The sequence below is a fragment of the Acanthaster planci genome, linkage group LG08 (genome assembly GCF_054643075.1).
Source record: "Acanthaster planci isolate LZ-2023a linkage group LG08, COTS_SCS, whole genome shotgun sequence".
Lineage (NCBI taxonomy): Eukaryota > Metazoa > Echinodermata > Asteroidea > Valvatida > Acanthasteridae > Acanthaster > Acanthaster planci.
The window spans coordinates 4987342-5006023 of record NC_141784.1 but is presented as its reverse complement, the minus strand read 5'-3'; the positions used below and the strand labels follow the sequence as shown (position 1 = coordinate 5006023).

The 18682-nt window shown below is 40.1% G+C and overlaps 1 protein-coding gene across 5 annotated transcripts in view; it reads right to left on the bottom strand.

Moving 5' to 3' along the window:
* LOC110974595 (ecdysone-induced protein 75B, isoforms C/D-like) overlaps positions 1 to 18682 on the bottom strand; it is a 155789-nt gene that overhangs the window by 115202 nt on the left and 21905 nt on the right. The window contains exon 1 of one of the 5 annotated variants that reach the window (XM_022226357.2): positions 515 to 741. The exons of the other annotated variants lie outside the window; for them this stretch is intronic. The gene's annotated coding sequence lies outside the window, so the exon portion shown is untranslated. Of the gene's footprint in view, positions 1 to 514; positions 742 to 18682 lie in introns of those variants that run through there. 5 annotated transcript variants of the gene reach the window in all.

The window sequence follows — 18682 nt, the reverse complement described above, 5'->3', positions numbered from 1 at the left end:
GTTAATGTACGCTAAGTAGTTATGTCAAAAGGTTGAGTAGTTTTCGGTACATTTCTTTTGGTACATCAACTGCTTTTTTTTTTTCATTTGTGTTTGTTTCTTTGTTTCTTTTTGTGTTGTTTCAATTTTTATTAACTTGCCTGTGAAAACTTTTAATAGTGAAGCAGGCAACTAGAAGCTGAACTGCTGCCTAGGATACATACTGGTGTAGGACATGTCACAACCTGACACAACAACAGACATGACACCCTGCATGGGATCGAGTCTGTTCTGGATGAGTGATTATCAAAAGATATCATCTTTAGCATTAGATCCCTAAATGTACATGGCTATAAATGCATGTGCAAAGGTACTATACATGTACATGTATATGGTACCATTGTAAAACATACACATTTCTGTACATGCTGGCATGTACTGGTGCATGTACATGTAGAACCACATGAAGAGACTGCACATTGACTTACCAGGGACTGTACCTCTACTAATCACTGAGTCAATAATGGTAACTCACCTTTATGTTCAGCAGTCACATCTACATCGGAATAATGAAGTGGTGTCACACCTTCTACGTAGGTACACTGTGTCCTTTCCAACTCACCTAGCCACTAAAAGGCACACAACTGTCCAGATCTCCAGTACATACATGTACATGATGTACATGTACATACACAGGCATACATCAACACATAAGACCTACTGGAAGCAACTGCCAAGTCATTCCAACATATTTTTCCCTTTTCAAGAAAGCTGTGCACATGTATTTGTTCACTACATTGAAGGCTTTGGGGGTCAAAATGTGTAGTCATGTAACAGGGTCTGGGGGGGGGCTGACTGAGAGTTGGGCATGGATCATTCCATGTATAAGCCGAGGGAAGCACTGCTACCAACCACTGGCACCAATTCCAGCAAGACTTTGGCACTGTTCAAAACATAGAGGCCCCATGGTTCAAAATAACCCCCTGCGCTCTACAGTCACACTTAATCACTGCTTTCATGTTGAAAATGGACTTGGTTAACCATCAGAAAAAACAGAGATGTGATAACATCGTTTTGTTTTAAAAGAAGCATTAAAGTCAATGAAATCAATTTGAAGTTTCCATCATGAACAACGTCTTGCTTCAACCAAGAACAAGTTTTACTCGCACACATCTCGTTAAAGTTTCATATAAATAACATACCGACTGGATAGCATTTTGTTCAATTTTGACCAGGACCATTTGGCACCACAATAGAAGTCATCTTCCATTTCCTTCACCCTACCGTTGGTAAAAGTACATATGTAACAAATTCATATCTTTTGGAACCTAAGCTGTCATTCAGAAACCACATTGTTTATTTTCTTGTTGCCTGAATCACTCTGTTCACTCCTAAAACCCACAAACATTCCAACCTTCCTTGGTGCAAGGCCACCACTTCACCCGAGCTGCAGAAAATGCATTGCTACATGTACATGTACATGTAGTTTACAGTGTGCAACTTATCACCTGGAAAGTGTCATTTTTCTCTAACAATAACTTCAAACAAATACATGTTTATTTGTTCATCTTTGATTGCTTTGCATTTGTTTCCTGCATTCAACGAAAGCCAGAGGTAAGCACTAAGCAAAGTCGTTCGATACTTAAATGTACATGTAGTCAAATAATTTGGGAAACGACTTTGTTCTCATTTGTCACGTATGAAATCCAGTACTACAGATGTTGATGCACAGATATGCAGTTGTGTTGACACACATACACAGGGGGTTACAAATAACCTACCCAGGGTACACCTTATGCCAAGGGGTGAAGAATTCTAACTCTGGTGTACCAAGCAACAGCAAGGCCTCATAAGAACTATCAATTATGTAGGCTAAGACTGGCAACGGAAGTGATGCACCTCAATAGTTCTCCCAGATGTCGCACAAGAACTTCTGGAACAGGTCTTGTGAGCAGTCTTGTGAACAGTGTTCACGCCCTAATACAAACACACTAAGTATTGGGTTCGAAGACCAACAATGAGGGCAAGTAAGTGTGCACACCACACCACACACAGCCGGCAGGATGTTGAAGGGTGCAGTCCACTAATTCACCTGAGAATTGCAGACCAACTAGTGAGTACCCCCCCCCCACAGTTTCTTTTGAAACAGGAGATTGTTTGGCCCCCCCCCCAAATGGTGAGATTGCATAAATCTTTGCCAGGATCAACTCCCTGGGTCTTTGAGCTTTCATCTGAAAGCAGAATGGATAAAAAGTGCAGTTGCAAAATGGTTCTAAGTTGAGGCTTGCCACTGGAAAAATGGCTGGAAGCAGATTTTTTTTTAGGGGGTAAATATCACTTTTCGAGGAGGGTGATTTTGTTTAGTGTGAATAATTAAAAATGAATGAAATTGGTTTAGCCACAAAAAAAATGAACAGAAAAGAAAGATTAGGGATAAGGGTCATTCCACAAGGTTGGGGGCAAAATTTGAGACTGTGTCAGTTGTTACATCAGTTCTGTAAAAATGAACAGCTATTTCCCTGCAGGTGGATTCCCAACTGACATTGTTACACATCCTGCAAGGCTGAATACAGAGGTGTGTGTTATTGTTACAGAGTAAATGACCTACTGTACAGGTCATGACAGGTGGTCAAAGTTGTGAATGTAACAAGGACACCATCACAAATTGTGCCCCAACATCATGGAATGACCCACAAGACAATACTTGGATTTTTTGTTTCAGAAACCCCAGGGATGTTGGTGTCCATGCTGATTTTACTCTGTTTTCAATAGGGCTTGACTCGGTAGACTGTACCCTTAACCATCAACTCTAGAAACAAACTTCCAGGAATCTCTCACTTTCTTGAGGGAAAAGTGAACCGTCCATACTGTTCAATACCTACAATACAGAGTCACTCTTAATGACTAGGGACACGTGTTGCTACCACTTGAACCTATGAGTAGAGGAACACGTGACACACTTGGCCATGATGTCTCAGCTCCAGATATGTGCATGACGGGAGTATGCAGCATAATTTGATTTACATGTGACGGTGTAATCATCGGCAATGCCATGTGTAACACAGATACCGGGTACGTGTACATTCGGTAAACATTTATGCTCCAGTCATTGCAGGCATTTCACAAATCAGTATACATAAATGTAAAAAAATTTCAACCTTACAAAGTGGTTTTGATCAAAGTGTACTGAAATATAAAAATGGTGATGAAATGATATTTAGCAGATGTAGAGATGAACTTAAGGAGGTTAGACACCGTTCAATCAAATACCGTTGCCGCAGCTCAACCATACAAAGAGGTTAGTGGAACATACATTCACCATTATTGACAAAGAGCATTAAGACTGTGACAATCCCCAAATGGATACAGCAAAAGAATGACTTGAGAGGTGCATGTACATATATACCATACCTGGCAATGGTTATGTGACACAGTGAGTGCTACTCTTTACCTGAAGAAATCAAATTACTTTATTGAAAAGTGCCGCTGCAGTAAAGATCCTAGGAGACAAAGATACATGTACAGTGTAGAGTTCAATCCCTGACAGTGACATGTTGAGCAGACAAGTGGGTCGAGTAAATAACCTTTGATAATCACAGAGTCTGTTGACTCTTCCTGGGGTCAAGTGGTGTGGTAATGGATTTCAACTGACGTGCTGTATCTTTTCACAAGCTTAAGAAGATAAAATGATAAGATTATCAGATACAACAAAGTTGAAAAATAGAAATTTGGAGTACCTGAGTCTATTATTTTGTCTGTTGCAAAATTCTTGGTCTCTTTGTTTGGAACTGCATAAACAAAAAGGCTGCTCAGTGAACAAGACAAGCAGACGAACATGTACCTGTGCGGAAAGCCTAAATGTAGCCTGATGCTCAACATGTAAGCAGTGCCAAAGCAAAGTACAGCAACATTTCCTTTGCACTGTTTGGAATAAATGGCCCTTAATGTACACTGTACATGTATATATCAACGTTATAAATGCTAATCTTTCAATAAAAATTAAAATCATCTCCTAATGATTACTTTAATGAAAATTCCTACAATCTTTTCTTTAAGGAAAACATTTTACAAAACGCACTGATATCACAGTGGCCGTATACTTTGGTTTTAATTACTGTACCATTAAAAAGTTTATTCATTTTTTAATGAAATTTGATGATCTTTTCCTTCACAATTTTAGTTTTAGGTCATTACTTACAAAACGGCACACTTACTAAACAGTTTAAGGCCATTTAACAAGAAGCTCACAAAGCCTTCAGTGCCTGTTTCAACAACATCATATATCTTCAAAGCTTGAACACATATTCACCATGAATTAGTCCCAATACCCAGGTTAATTTATTGTGAACACACTCAATTTCGAAACAAAGCTCTTGAACTGTTGGCCTCCTTGCAAAACTGTTATTGACCACTTCGGATGAGGCAGACACGTGCTATAAATAACTACCAGATTTTATCTAGTAAATCCTTCAGCTGGGAGGAAAATGAAGGGCAGATGCCTGGCATTCTAGCCAGCAAACACGATACAGGTGCATGGATGAGATTGCATATCAAAAGCAGCCATCATTTCATGTAATGCCAGGCAGGTACCGTATGTTGTCAATGAAGGAATATAACAAATAGGCTGGAAATAAATCAGTTACACAGGTAGGGATGTGTATTCAGGATGTTCAGGGCAGGTTGCACATAGGTAAATTACCGGTACACGTTTGTTGATTCGAAGTGTGGAGAGTTTGAACATGGATTCAAGTGGGGAAAAAAAATCACTGCAGCCCGTCTCCACTAGAGGAAAGAGCAAATGAATAGTTCAAGGTCGTGATATCCCACCAAAAAAGTACAAAAGATCCCTTTTAATCTAGCCCAGCAAAACTGAAGGGGAAATCCCTGTTTAGCTCAATAAACACTGTTCACGTGGAAGAACTGGAACACAAGTACATGTATGGTTGAAAATCTTGACTGGATATTCTACATGTACTTAAGAATCTCAATCACACTCCAGGTCCCAGCGTAAGGGTTTATCAAGAGTCTAGACATACATGTAAGCTGTGTTTCCATTGGACGTTTTTCTTCCGCGGGCACGCGGAAACTTACCGCGACATTCCCTACCACAAATAAGATGTGCCCGTGCACAACGTGTGTATAGCTAGCTTTATCCAGGCAGGCATCACTGTATGTGCTCGGCATGCACCTGTACTGTACTCACAAAGACTGAGAACCATAGAACCATTTTTGCATGCCCGCTTTCTATTTCTATGTAGCAGTAGTCAGGTTCGTAGGTTTAGCATAGTCACACTCGATCTCCATTGTGTGGTAACTGTTCCCATTGGACTGTTTGGTGCCCCTGCTAATTTACTGTGGCTGCGCAGAAATCTTCCACAACCCTTTTCGGCCCGTTAGTCACACTCGATCTCCATTGTGCGGTAACTGTCCCCACTGGACTGTTTGGTGCCCCTGCTAACTTACTGCGGCTGCGCGGAAATCTTCCACAACCCTTTTCGGCCCGTTAGTTGTATATCACAACTGCAGTAAGTTGACAGGGATGTTAGTTTACCGTGTGTTCCCATTGGATTTAATTTTGTAATTCTACAAGAAAGTCGCAGTAAGTTAACCAAAAAAGTCCAATGGGAACATGGCTATACAAGTAACAAAGTCGTAATATGTCACGGTATTTGTCCAAAGAATATTGGATTTACTTTGTAACATGAAAATTAATAAAAGCTGATGCCAGTACATGCTCATGTATGTGCTTGACCAGCGTCATTTAAGACCAGCTCAGGAAAATAGTTGGTCTGATAACTTCCTTCACCACAGATCCTTGTTTTTTTCTTAACACCCCTCTAGCCACGTTATGGTACCGGTACGTTCCCCCCAAAGGCAGTCTCAAACATGTAAGATCAGTAAAAGCACATTTATTCCAGTTCGTTTTACACATGTAGGCCTACATCGTATCTCCTGACTCAAAACAAGAAAATACAAATTTCCAATGATTTTATAAAACAAATTTACTTCCTTTTTTTCCCCAAACACCCCCCTAGCCACACCTCCCGCTGACCAGTGCTTAATCACACATTTCAGACTGGCCTTGTGAAGGGTTCTCAACCAATAGAAATGGTTAAACTTTGCCAGGTATTTACGAATAATTTGTAAAAGGCTCATCACTTTTGAAAAGATGCATCTTTTTTGCAAATCGAAGCAACAGAGAAGACACAAGTGGGGAGTAGGATAAAGCTGGCTTTGATGTTCATTCATCAACACCTCTGAGATCTGTGAGTTGAAGAGGTACATGTACAAAGGAAGAAACATTTGAGACTGATGATTACAGACAGCTTGCCAAATACTGAGTCAGACCGCACAACCTTACAGTACCAGGTTTCCCCTCCCTCAGCTAATGAAGTGCATGTCAAAACAACCCCACATGGGTATGGTGTACATTGAATAACCTCCCTTTTTCAAACAAAATACGAGCTCCAGGGAGCTGTTTGACACATGCATCGGTTTTTTTACAATTTAGGTGATGGTTTTTTTCACAATTTAGGCGATGGTTTCTTTCACAATTTAGGTGATGAACGTAGCAAGTCTGGTTTGATATAGACCATCTGCGTGAGAGGAGTGGAAAGGGCCCTACCATTACAATCCTTCCGTTTTTTGCTCTTCATGACTAATCAAATCTTAGAGTTTAACAGATCTAGGGAGTTTCCATGCAAAGCAACTTGGGAATTGCATGTACTGTACACATAGCATTAGACAGAGTACCATGACCTAGATTTAAAGACATCCCGAGTAAAGTTGGAGATTGCAATCACGGGCACATGTACGTAGGGAATAAAATATCCTGAAGTGGACAAGAAAACATATTACAGCTCCGCACTGTAACGAAAGAGCATCCTTCTTTCAACACAGTACATATGTTTGATACGTGTACCAATAGTGAAATGTTCACAAAGACGCTTTAGCAATCAAGGTACCCAAACTACGCTGTCCTTGAGCTATTTTTGAAAAATCAACATTAAATTTAAATGCAACCCAGCCTGATTTATTGGTCTGTGCGATAGCCAATAGCCTAGACATGCGTCAGTGATTTTCTATAGAATAAAAGCTACACAGTATGAAAGAATGCCATGTGGATGTGAACATGTACTGTGTTCATCTATCAGCACATGTACATGTACATGTACATGTACATGTACATGTACATGTACATGTACATGTACATGCTCAGTTATTTTTACAGTAACTTACCCAAAATAGTAACATAAATGTCTGCAGTGTCCCAACGTGCCCATTTTATGGTGCAAACCTACGTACACTTGTTTTGGGGAAAAACATTTTGGAAAAATGTGTGACTGGAAATGAAGAAAAATGTGTAGAAAAACCGAATCTGGTGCAAAAAAGTCAACAGGCTTGTTCATAAAAATATTCCTATTGGTCGAAATGCGTCACATGACCATGTTTTAATATTTGATAATGCCCGCTGATAAGTGATAATGCCCGCTGCATAAATCAAGCACTGGCACATGGATGCGAGAGACTTTTAGGTCTGATTGGTCAGGAGTCTGTATGCTCGCGACACGTTACTGATATGCCAGGCACATGCCAAGGTCATTGAAAGGGATTCTATTGGACAATTTTCAAAAGGAATATACCATAAAATTGATGGGGGTGCTGGGGAAAATGAAAGTAAAATTTCAGAACAAAATTGTTGGACTAAATTGGGACTACATATGTGCTGAGCCCGTCTTAAACTAACATGTATTTGCTCAGGAGAATGGACACGACAAATGCCGGAGCCACAGATTAGTCGTGTCCATTCTCCTGAGTCGGCCTTAAATGCACATTTAAGACCGGCCAGGAATATATTCCCGTAGTAAAGTTTTTGAAAAATGACCTTTGTGAAATTGTTTGTCAGTGGGTTAGGACTTCTTCTTTCTAGTACTGAGCATCAATGTTACATTATTGTGCTTCTTCTAAACCCTCTGTGGACGTTTTATTTCCCAAAATTCAGGTAGAATATTGATGTTTTTCAATTTTGGCACAAAATTTTGGAACAAACACAATAAAACGTTGGAAATAAGAACTACATGTACCCCTCTTTTCACTGGGTGTGTTTACTGCAAACACATACGCCTAGTTTGCTGTGTACCTAAAAGGGTAAGGCCATCCAACTTACTCTATTGGGTAAAAGAAATATGGAAGGGCTGCGTAGCACTGTGATCCGAATATCGACGAGAATATAATATCAAATCAGTGCTCTGAAATATGTGATTGCTGAGCTTTCGGTAACTGAGTACCTTCTTCGGGGCATGCAGATTGGGTGTTGACCAATCTGCCATATAACAAAACTAAAATCCTCACCATTGTTTAATGGCAGCACTGATCCAAGTACATGTATGGTGAATGCAGAAATATTCAAAAAGACTACGATCAACCCAAAGTGGATTTCGTTTCACCTCCATGTACGTGACGTACACATGCTGCCATTGAATCTTAATTCATGTGAATGCATCCGTGCACAGCCTTACATATCTTCACCTTTCACATACCAAGTAATGATGACCTACCGGGATGTACACTCACCATCTACTTCTCTTTTGGTATGCGACCTATATACATGGATATGAACACTCTCTCGAAGGAGAATACATATGTACAGTCTCCTGCCCCAGTCTCGACTGGCAAGTCTGTCAGTTGGAATGACATCAACTATTCCTTAGGGCCCAGATTCAGTATGCTTAGATGTTCCATCTACATGTAATATAGACAAAGCCGACAAGACACCATTCCCAGGGGTCATTTATACTCAAAAGCTGTCTCAACCAGAGTACGCGCACTTCGGCCATTGACTACTGCCTGTTGGTCAAGGAGAAATTTCACACGCGTGCACCGCCTGTGTGCGGACAGGATGGCCCCATATAGTAATGGCCTCTAATTTTGGATGCCGGATTCATAGTTTTAAATGGTACACACTCTGCTCTTTCGGAAACAACTGATGGAAGACTGTGTACATGTACATGCACGCACCACATCGGACGCACCGCATAAAATGTGCATACAGTCAACAACAAATTCAAACCAGTTCCTGGAATGCAACCATGGATTACATGTATGTCACACTGCAATGACCATTATCAATGTAATGAATTAATGGGCAATCAGGATATGATCACGTACATGCCTGTACATGTATTTCCAAAGGCTAAGATTACTGGTGCATTACTACTAGGATCAAGGATGAATGCAGTGTATGACAAGTTCAATGCAGTTGGACAACTTTTATGTTGATGGCCTTACACAGATTACGTCACATGGGGTCACCGCTAACGACACGCAGGGTTGTTGGGTACCCAGGCATAAGAGCTCGCTCGTTCAATGCATTGCACAAGCGGCGGTTATAAATTCAATTTTTCTTTTTCTTTCTCATTTCTTACAAAAATTCTCATTACACTTTAATCGTTCATTCAAAACTGATCAAGATAACCAATGATTTGAAATAAATGTGATCAGTGATACTTAGTGAGAAAATGAATTACCACACTGTGCTTGTACCAAAGCCATCTTTTTGTCCTATAGCCGACACTTTGCCCATGCCAAAACATTGCCATTGGTGAACCAAAAATTTCAAATAACGCGTCACTAACAGGAAGTGATAACCTCACATTCACAGGTCATGCACAATGTAGCCGATCACAGTGCAATACCATCAGCCCTTCCCAGTGCCCTGTTCGGCGCTTGGCGATGAGTGAATGCTGATATAAGCAGAGCTCATGCTCCACAAGGGTCGTGTCATTTCCCATGGTACACGCATGTGGGCTGACACTGACCAAAGTTTTGTGGTATCTTTCTCATAGTTGAATTTGTCGGAGATTTCCCATGCAATATTTTTTATCCTATCGCACTTTATTTTTTCTCTTCTGTAATTCTAAGACACAAGGTTCCATGATTTTTATCATACTGTAACCTGAATGTCTCAGTCTTGGCAGCAAATAGTTGTCTTTAATGTCCACCCAGTTTCTGTCCTAATGTTTTAGATGAACAATGTTTGATGAACACAAACTGACAATTTGGAACATTTTTGCAAAAATGGAAGTTAAAATCATTAATTACTCGGTAAAGGCAATTGTTGCATGGTGTTTGTTTTAATTAATATGCATGTACATGTGTTCACCTTTACTAGTGATTGGTACATGTACTCAAACTTGGACTTAGGTACTCGGACTCGGCTTAGTACTCGGCCTTAAATGTACACGTACTCAGTGCTTTGAACTCGGACTCGTCACCAGTGTACTTGTACTCGGCTTAGGACTCGGCATCTACATGTAAAGTACTTGGAGTACTCTAGACTCGGATTTGAGGACTTGACTCCAACACTGCAGTTTTGCCACGATAATCATTCCTGTGCTGGACTTCAGAAAATGATTTTATTTCCTAAAAAATACAATGAAAAGACTTCATTTCAAGACGTTTTCATATTTATTTTCACCTGCCCCATAAATACCAGTATGTGTACTGTACAGGGTGGTGAAATTTCAATTTAGTGAATTGTTTAGAAGATCACTGGTCCCACACGTACATCTAACATGATTGCAAAAATGCGGCCTGCCTACTATGTTTATTTGAATGCTCCAAAACTGATTTTTCTGCCGCCAAGTGCATAATTGGAAACTCCAGTTTGTATTGTACCCCACAGTACGGCTACCATTGATTAGTCTAGACCAATCAGGAACAACCCTGGTAATTGCAAATTGACTTAGAAGTGAAGGTTACTTTGTGAGGGTTGAAACTGGGGCTTTGTGAATGAGTTCACCCAATTACAGTTTGGTTATAGTACACTCCCCAGCAATAGTGAAGATGATTTTTTTTTTTATTGATTGTCTGTGAGCCATTCTTCAGGATAAAGAAGAGTTCATGCACACTGCTTCCGCTTTTATGTTCTGCAAGATGGCTCCGCTCACCTGAAAAACTGTGGCATGAATGCAAGGACTTACCTACTGGTGCCCAAAGAAAATCCCTCCATCAAATGTTCATGTATCCTGTTCATGTATCCATACATAATCCAGTTACAGTATGTAGAAGTACAGTCTATGCATGTACACGTAATCATTATCAAATGTACATCATCTCCCGAGACACAAGCATCATACCTTACAGTACTTCTTTCCCATTGTTTAAATTTGAGTCCATAACCTCCTCTTTTTGTGCTTTCGTTCATTCGCATACACTTTGAATAATTTGTAGTTGATGCCTCAATTGCAGTGACATTACACCTCTAAGGAGCGGCAATCATGTCTGGTTTAGTTCAGGTGTCAGCATCACTTACCTGTACCTTATAACTTCAAATATTGACCCTAACCTTCCCTAACCACACAGAATTGAACACCAGTAAGGTGTGTGAATTTGCGGCACTGGGTACTATACCCCTAAACTGCTTGTGCTTTAACATGGGTTCAGGCAAACCCAAAATAAACAGTCCAACAGTTTTTGTGCACAGTTTACCATATCGTGTTTGAATTTGTGTGAATGGGTATGGTTCCTAGTAAATCACTCTGGGGAGTTGGAGTTAACTTAAAGCTGTTACCGGTACATACCGATAGGCCTGAGCACAAGGTCAAAGGAGGACAGTCACTTTTTCAAGTACACGTATCTTTGCTGTCAAGTCAAGATGTACCAGAATATGAACACAACTTACTGAACACACATTAGGCGTATATAAGACAGCACCAATTGCTGTGCTTAACTATGTATTTAGTGTAAGCTTTGTACTTTACATGACGTGTACAAGTGGGTCAATTCATGATGATTACTACTTGAAAATTTAACCCAAAAAGCTAACACATCGTCCAAGAAGAAACGCTACTGCTACTTCATGTCAGCACTTTCAGACTCCCTGAGCCCTTTTTTAAGACCTAGACTCGAACTCATACTCTTTTGACTCTCACCCAGATTTGGGCCTAAAGACTTGAGCACTTACCAGAGTCTGGCATCATGCATCTACCAAAAATCTTAGCACCCTTTCAAGATAACGTAACACACCTGTGGTAGTACAATGGACAATACCTCCATTTTGGATGCTTTCCTAAAAACCATTCTCACAACAAGAACTTCAAGAAGCATGTGACTTAAGTATTAATCCACATTCACACTCGTTGTTGTCAATCGTCCTTTTTATGTGCTGTGATGAAATCATTTTTATAAAGCTACATGTAATATACACGTAAACGCTGCGTTGGTTCAGTAATGGTTACTTACAATGCAATATCTAGCTACTGATATGTTGACTCTGTCTCACTGCATTTACTTGGAACATACAAAGTGCACCATACCAGTGAGTGGATGAAAGAACTGGTGCCAAGCTCAGCTTTTACTGTGGAAGTGCTGGGTATGAAATTTCCTCCACGCAAAACTCAAAACATTATTTACTTTACAATTATGTATTGCTTAATGCCAAATGTGTTTATCACTTCTGAGAATTGATTGCCAAGAGTTCGGATTGTTTCTCCGCAGAGGGTGGGTGACTTCTTTTTTTTTTTTTCTTTTTTTTTTGTCCTTTCCAGGTTTGATGATGGAGGATGATGGATTTCACAACAAACAGTTGAGAGAAATGTGGGACATACTGTTTGAAAGTTCAGTGCGCAGGCACTTGTATCGGGCCAACTGCGTCCTCTGCCTTATTTATCATAAGTAGAATACCACCGGGGACCTCTTCACATCAGTAGTTGATGGCTGTAAGTGCTTTATTTTTCAGATTGTCTTTCCTCTTTTGTGTAAACAGTGGTTGAAATTCTCCCCCGCATGTAAACATACTGTTGGGTGGAATGCCATTACGATATAATGTCTTATTTTTGTGTAAGGAATTGTTATTTATTCCCAAAATAGCGTCAGATAAATTCTTGTGTCTCGCATACACTGCAGGGTACATGGTCCACGTACAGTACGAAAGCCTTTTTATGCATTATATTTTCTTGTTAACTATGCACAGTGTGAAAAACATTGCTTTTCTGTATATTCTTGAAAGATGGGGAAATGAATGACATAATGAATTAATAATTGGGTTTTTTATACATGTAAATAAAAATCATACCTCTGCCTTGAATACTTTGCAATTGTTTCCTCATCCAAAGTGTCTCAGATGCATGATGTGCATGAGCTTTGGGCATTGTTAGACAATATCTGTACATCTTAAGAACTATTTTTGGAAGGAGAATCTGTCCTCAAGCTCAGCAGACATCATGTAAAGGAACTTGCATGAAGAAACACCAAAGCGCTAAACCAAAACATCTAGACAGTTTTAGCTACAATGCATCCATTTTTAGCCAGCGCGGTGACTTGGAGAATACATAACAGCTTTTCTTTGGCGCGCTGTTGTTGTGAACAATGAAGTATACAATGTAATCGCATGCTGACGCGTCCGAGCTATTGACCAGCTATATATGATTGTCTTGGGTACATGAAAAGAGTATTCAAGACAAAGGTATAATGAATACATTGATGGTACCGGTGCATTGCTAGACATATATGTACATGTAAATGCATGCAAACAACAGTGACTTCTGGGATCCACTCAAGAGTGGCGACCAAGTACTGTACATGTACATGTAGAGTACAGCTACACGAAACAGCAATGTACATGTACAATCAAACCTCCATTTTGGGGTACACAAAATGCAGAAAATGCCTAGGTCCAGACGTTTGTGATCAGTAGCTGTGAACATGAAAAAAAAAGCAAAAACAAAAAATGGCATCGAGACTCCTTCTTGGAATGAAATCTTATTTTGTTCATGAATACGCTAATTTGCATGAGCATAAAACTCAAACAGGCACAAAAAATGCTCTTGAAATGGCAAGAGACTTAAACAGAAGATTAACTGGGACACAAAAGCGTATAATTTTACAGGAAAGGGACGACATAGAACCGCATGGTTCCTTCAAACGTGCAAGAACAAAGTGAGCATTAAATGTATGCATACCAATATACATATACTGTATATACATGTACATGTAGGTGAAATATACTTTTAAAAAAATTATTCTTACTACAAAAGGTTCTGCATAGATGTGCATGTACATGGAATATTATACAGTGGAGGGCCATGACTCAATGTACCGGTACGGTACCGTACATGTACATGGAATCATTACAGTGGAGGGACATGACTCAATGTACATGTAACTGCAGGAAACAACCTGATACTGACACCCTTATTTGCATATACACCATTATTGAAGATTTGTGAGTACCTGGCACATGTACGTACATGTACAAAATATATTAACTAAATTTGACAATACTGAAAAACATCATATGGGTTAATTTTTACCAATTTAGGTTTACAAACAACCCATCAGCCAGGGATAATATGAGGCCTTTTCACACTTAAGCCTGTCAACCCGGGTTGAACTCGACACTGGGCGAACCCTTGACTGACCACCCAGGGTTGAAAATGTTTCAACCCTGCTTTCAACTTGGCTTACTGTAGTTTCCTCACTTGTTTCATGTGAACAGAGCTCATCCGGGCAAGTTCAACCCCGAAATGACGACACAAATTTTCAACCCAGGTTGAAAATTCTCAACCCTGGTCTGGAGCAGGGTTAAGTTCAACCTGTGTTGAAATCAATATCGGGGTTGACACAGCATTGACGCAGGGTTGAAAATTTTCAAGTGTGAATCGTCGCCAATTTCAACCCTGCATCAACCCTGAGATTTGAGGTTTATGTACAGAATGTACAACATGTACTGCATGTGTACATGTATGAATTTAGGGTCGAGTTCAGGTGGCTTGTTCCCGTACGTTCACGAACAGCTCAATTTGTTGTTCGTGGGTCGGCCGCTCAAACACCGGAAACAAACAACCGGTTATCACTGGTAGTTAGTGACAAGCAACATGCAACATGGCGGCGTCCATGTAGGCTACATTATTCGAGAGTTAATGTTTGGATGGGCTGAATTCTTTTCTGTATAAACAGGAACATTCATTTCTGTGTTATGGAAAATAATTTATGTTAATTTTGCAAAACTTCCCATTGTGTATGGCTTCGGAAGCCATCTCTCTACTTTTTGCAGCTGTTCAAAAATCAAAATCTCACAAGTTTTTCTGTGTGTTCCTGTAAAACCCCGATGAGGAGGTGGTGTGTGATCCTGTTCCGAGAACAGTGTTCTTGAGTCACGTTCCCGCCATTCGAGAGAGCGAGTACATGAAACCCGTGTCAAGAACAGACCGCCCGAACTCGACCTAGATGTACAAGCATTACTGTGCACCACTCAGTAATACATGTACATGTATGTTGCACACTGTTACTTACATGCACTGAAAAAACACCCCTCCCCTCAACTGAATAAGTGAATTAAAAAACACATTCTTCACACCAAGTCCGTAAAGTCCACCTGGCTGCAGATACAGATCACTGACAGACAAACAAGGACAGAACAAGATTAATACTGTGTATTGAGCACATGGTTAGAGATGTATGGACCCAATAAAGCAATTCTCATACAGGTATTGCTCGCAATAGTCCCTGGGCACAATTTCTTTCCTTTATCCTATGCTTATCCAACACGGACGGTTTTTGTCCAGCAAAGCACCTTGCATAAAAGTGGGATACACTCCAAGGTCAAACAACAATGAATATAATTCAACATTTTACAGGGCGTTCTGGTAATCAAATTCCAATTTCTTCTGCACAAAAAAGACTCATATACATAACGTAAAAAACAGCAGTTTTTGAAAACAGGGGGAAAAAAGGTATTAAAAGACAGCAGCTACCCAAACTTCCTAGTAAAGTACATGTACGGTACTTTTTAATTTGACGAAGTAGTATCCAAAGTTACGGCAGCCAATTTCGGGTCCATACAAATTGAACCCTTGTTATTCTAGGGTCCAGGTACATGTATATGTGTGGGTTTATCACTACAGAACAGAAACAAATCCTGCAAAAAGCATGGGTAGTTATCCTTATTGGAGTCCCTTTCATTTTGGAGTACATCATGTCCTCTGTATCTTTGCTCATGTTTCAAATTAAAAAGGGTAGATCTACAGTGAATTAATCACTGATCTTAAACTGAAATTTTAATTTACAACCCTAAGTGATTTATAAGAAAAAAAGTTGTACCAGTACTGCATTTAAATTGTAGTTTGGGTGTAAATATGCATTCGAAGTTTGGCTAGTTTAGGAAATTCCTCAGTACCTGTACCTTGGTCAACTGATTTGAGCTAGATTTCCGAGCATTATCAGTGACTGAGTATGGGTTTTAAACTCTTCACTGTGTTTGCCCCAACTATAGCATCTGTCCGAACTATAGCAGGGAAACACCTAGCCCAGGTGGACTCCCAGACCGTACTACGTTACGGAAGGAGTCCAGGGTATAAAGGGTGCTAAATCGAGCCAAAAATGTTGTAACTAAAATTTGCAACATTTCTACCTTTTCCAAGGAGCCAAGTTCACGCCTGTAACTCCTATGCGTCCTTATCTCCCCGGCTAGTGTATTAAGAAATTCGACACATCACCACCAAAGACAAAGAAAATAAAGTCGGGCATAACATTAATTCTTGCCATTATTGTGGACTGTTTTCAGCCGTTCTCCAGTGCAGTTCGTACAGTGTGCACACCCAAGTATTCAGCGTACAAGATTCCAAGCCGCGTACATGCACATCGAAACTACGTGTTCTGACTGGAACAAGCAAAACTGAAGTCTAAACGAATGCACTGGTTTCGAAAGCGCTCACATAAAGCACGTAGTGTACCACACAACAGCACGGTGATTCTCAGCCATGAGTGCCATTGATCTCCATGCCGAGTACACACAACATCGGGCCGGGGGGGGGCAAGGCTGTGGCAAGTGTTGGAGACAGTTCTCCTAGTTACCTGCATGGAAGCTGAGCCTACTACGGCCAGTACGGGAAAGTTAAAATTCACGATTTGTACAATACCATTGCCATTTTTGAGCATGTATTATGTGTTAACAGGTGGACTTAAAATTGACGGACAAAAGGTGCCCACAAAATTCAATAGAAGTTAAGGGACCCGGCAGTTCTGTGTCGAGGGGAAAGGGTATTATCCAGCAAGGCTGGCGATTTACTAATATCTGTTGATTTGTTAAATTTTAAAAGTTATACTTTTGTACATTTTGTACATTTTTTAGAGATGGAGAACTTTTCCAGAATACGCTGGCTTGATAAATATTTTTTTAATAAACTGGACTGATCTGAGAGTCAAAAACAGTGATTAACAATCATGATCTCTTGATTTAAAAATGAAAAATCACCCACTTTGAGGTTTAAAAACTTCGACACAGTCTAGCTATCTGGCCATTGCTCTAAAATCCAACTCCTCACTGCCAATTACCAATTCAGTCTGCTTACTGTATGTTTAGTTTACGAATAAAAAAGGTAAGGCCGATCAACGGCACGATTTGTGCGTGATTGCTACATGTACTTACCACACGTGTGCGCGCCAGTACTGCCTCTACATACTGTGTTCCCGATCAGTGTAGCATCGGTCTCGCCTGTCCATTATGATCATCATGCCCGCAATGTAATCCTCTTTTTATTCCTCAATTATCAAGATAAATTACTGTTTCATTTTAATAAAAATCGGATCTCTACAATATCGTGTATTTATACATCTTTAACCAATAAAACTCTACGAACAAATTAAACATGTTAAACACATCAAAGAGAGATCGTTGATGAACTTCTTCCTGTACAACTACAAGAACCCTGCACATACAAAGCCTTCTACAGTAACCAAGGTTATTCTTATAAAATAGCAGCTTGTGTCGAGAATTTATGTTTATAAACCGATATTTAAAGCAGAACAAAATATGAACATTCTAGGGGCAACTAATAGTGGGTCAGTCTGAAGCCCCCGATCCGACAGAAATGGAACTGCATTTTTTATATCGGCTCGACGGCAGGTGAGTTAAAGCCGCGTACCAGTCACGGCCTCCGTTTAGCAGGCGAGCAACAGACCTTCACTGGAAATTGCGCACACGTAGTGCGTGCACGCAGGTCGGATTCCTGCACTGTATGTGCGTGCACTTTGAAACTAGACTCGAGAACGGATGAATTATGTCTACAAAAGTAACCTTGTCTCTCACTTATTTTCCTTAATTTTGCAGTTCATGGTTCGTTCTGAAATTCCTCAACCCCCCAGACGGATAGATAAGGCCACGAAGAACTTGTAAACATGAAAAATTAATTTCTTCAACAAGGTAAACCAAGAACAAACTAGAAAATAAAATAGAAAACTAGAAATAGCAAATCTGTGGTGCTTTTTACACAACTTTTATTCCCTGGACCTCAGTCGTAATGAAATGAAGACAATGTCCAACCTGGGCGAGGAAAAACCCACCTGAAGTGCTGCAGTGGGGCTGGCCAAACATTTGTTGATCAATTTCTGTAGAAAATTTCTCAACCTTATCAAAGTGTATGCATCTCACACTTGACATAATTCATCTAAAATATGGCACTTCATCTATGACATGACATTGTAGACAATATGACTTTTGTATATATGCTGGGCACATGCACACTGGACCTCTGTGCGGTAGTTGGGCCGGCCCAACTACATTTGGGACTGATGGACGTAACATCACTACTGTGTCCACAAAGTCATCCACACAAGTTACCTTCCATGAGTACGTTCAACGTAAACATTTATGTGATACAGCTAGCCTGTGAGAAGAGCCAAAATATCAATGTATGGGTACCCA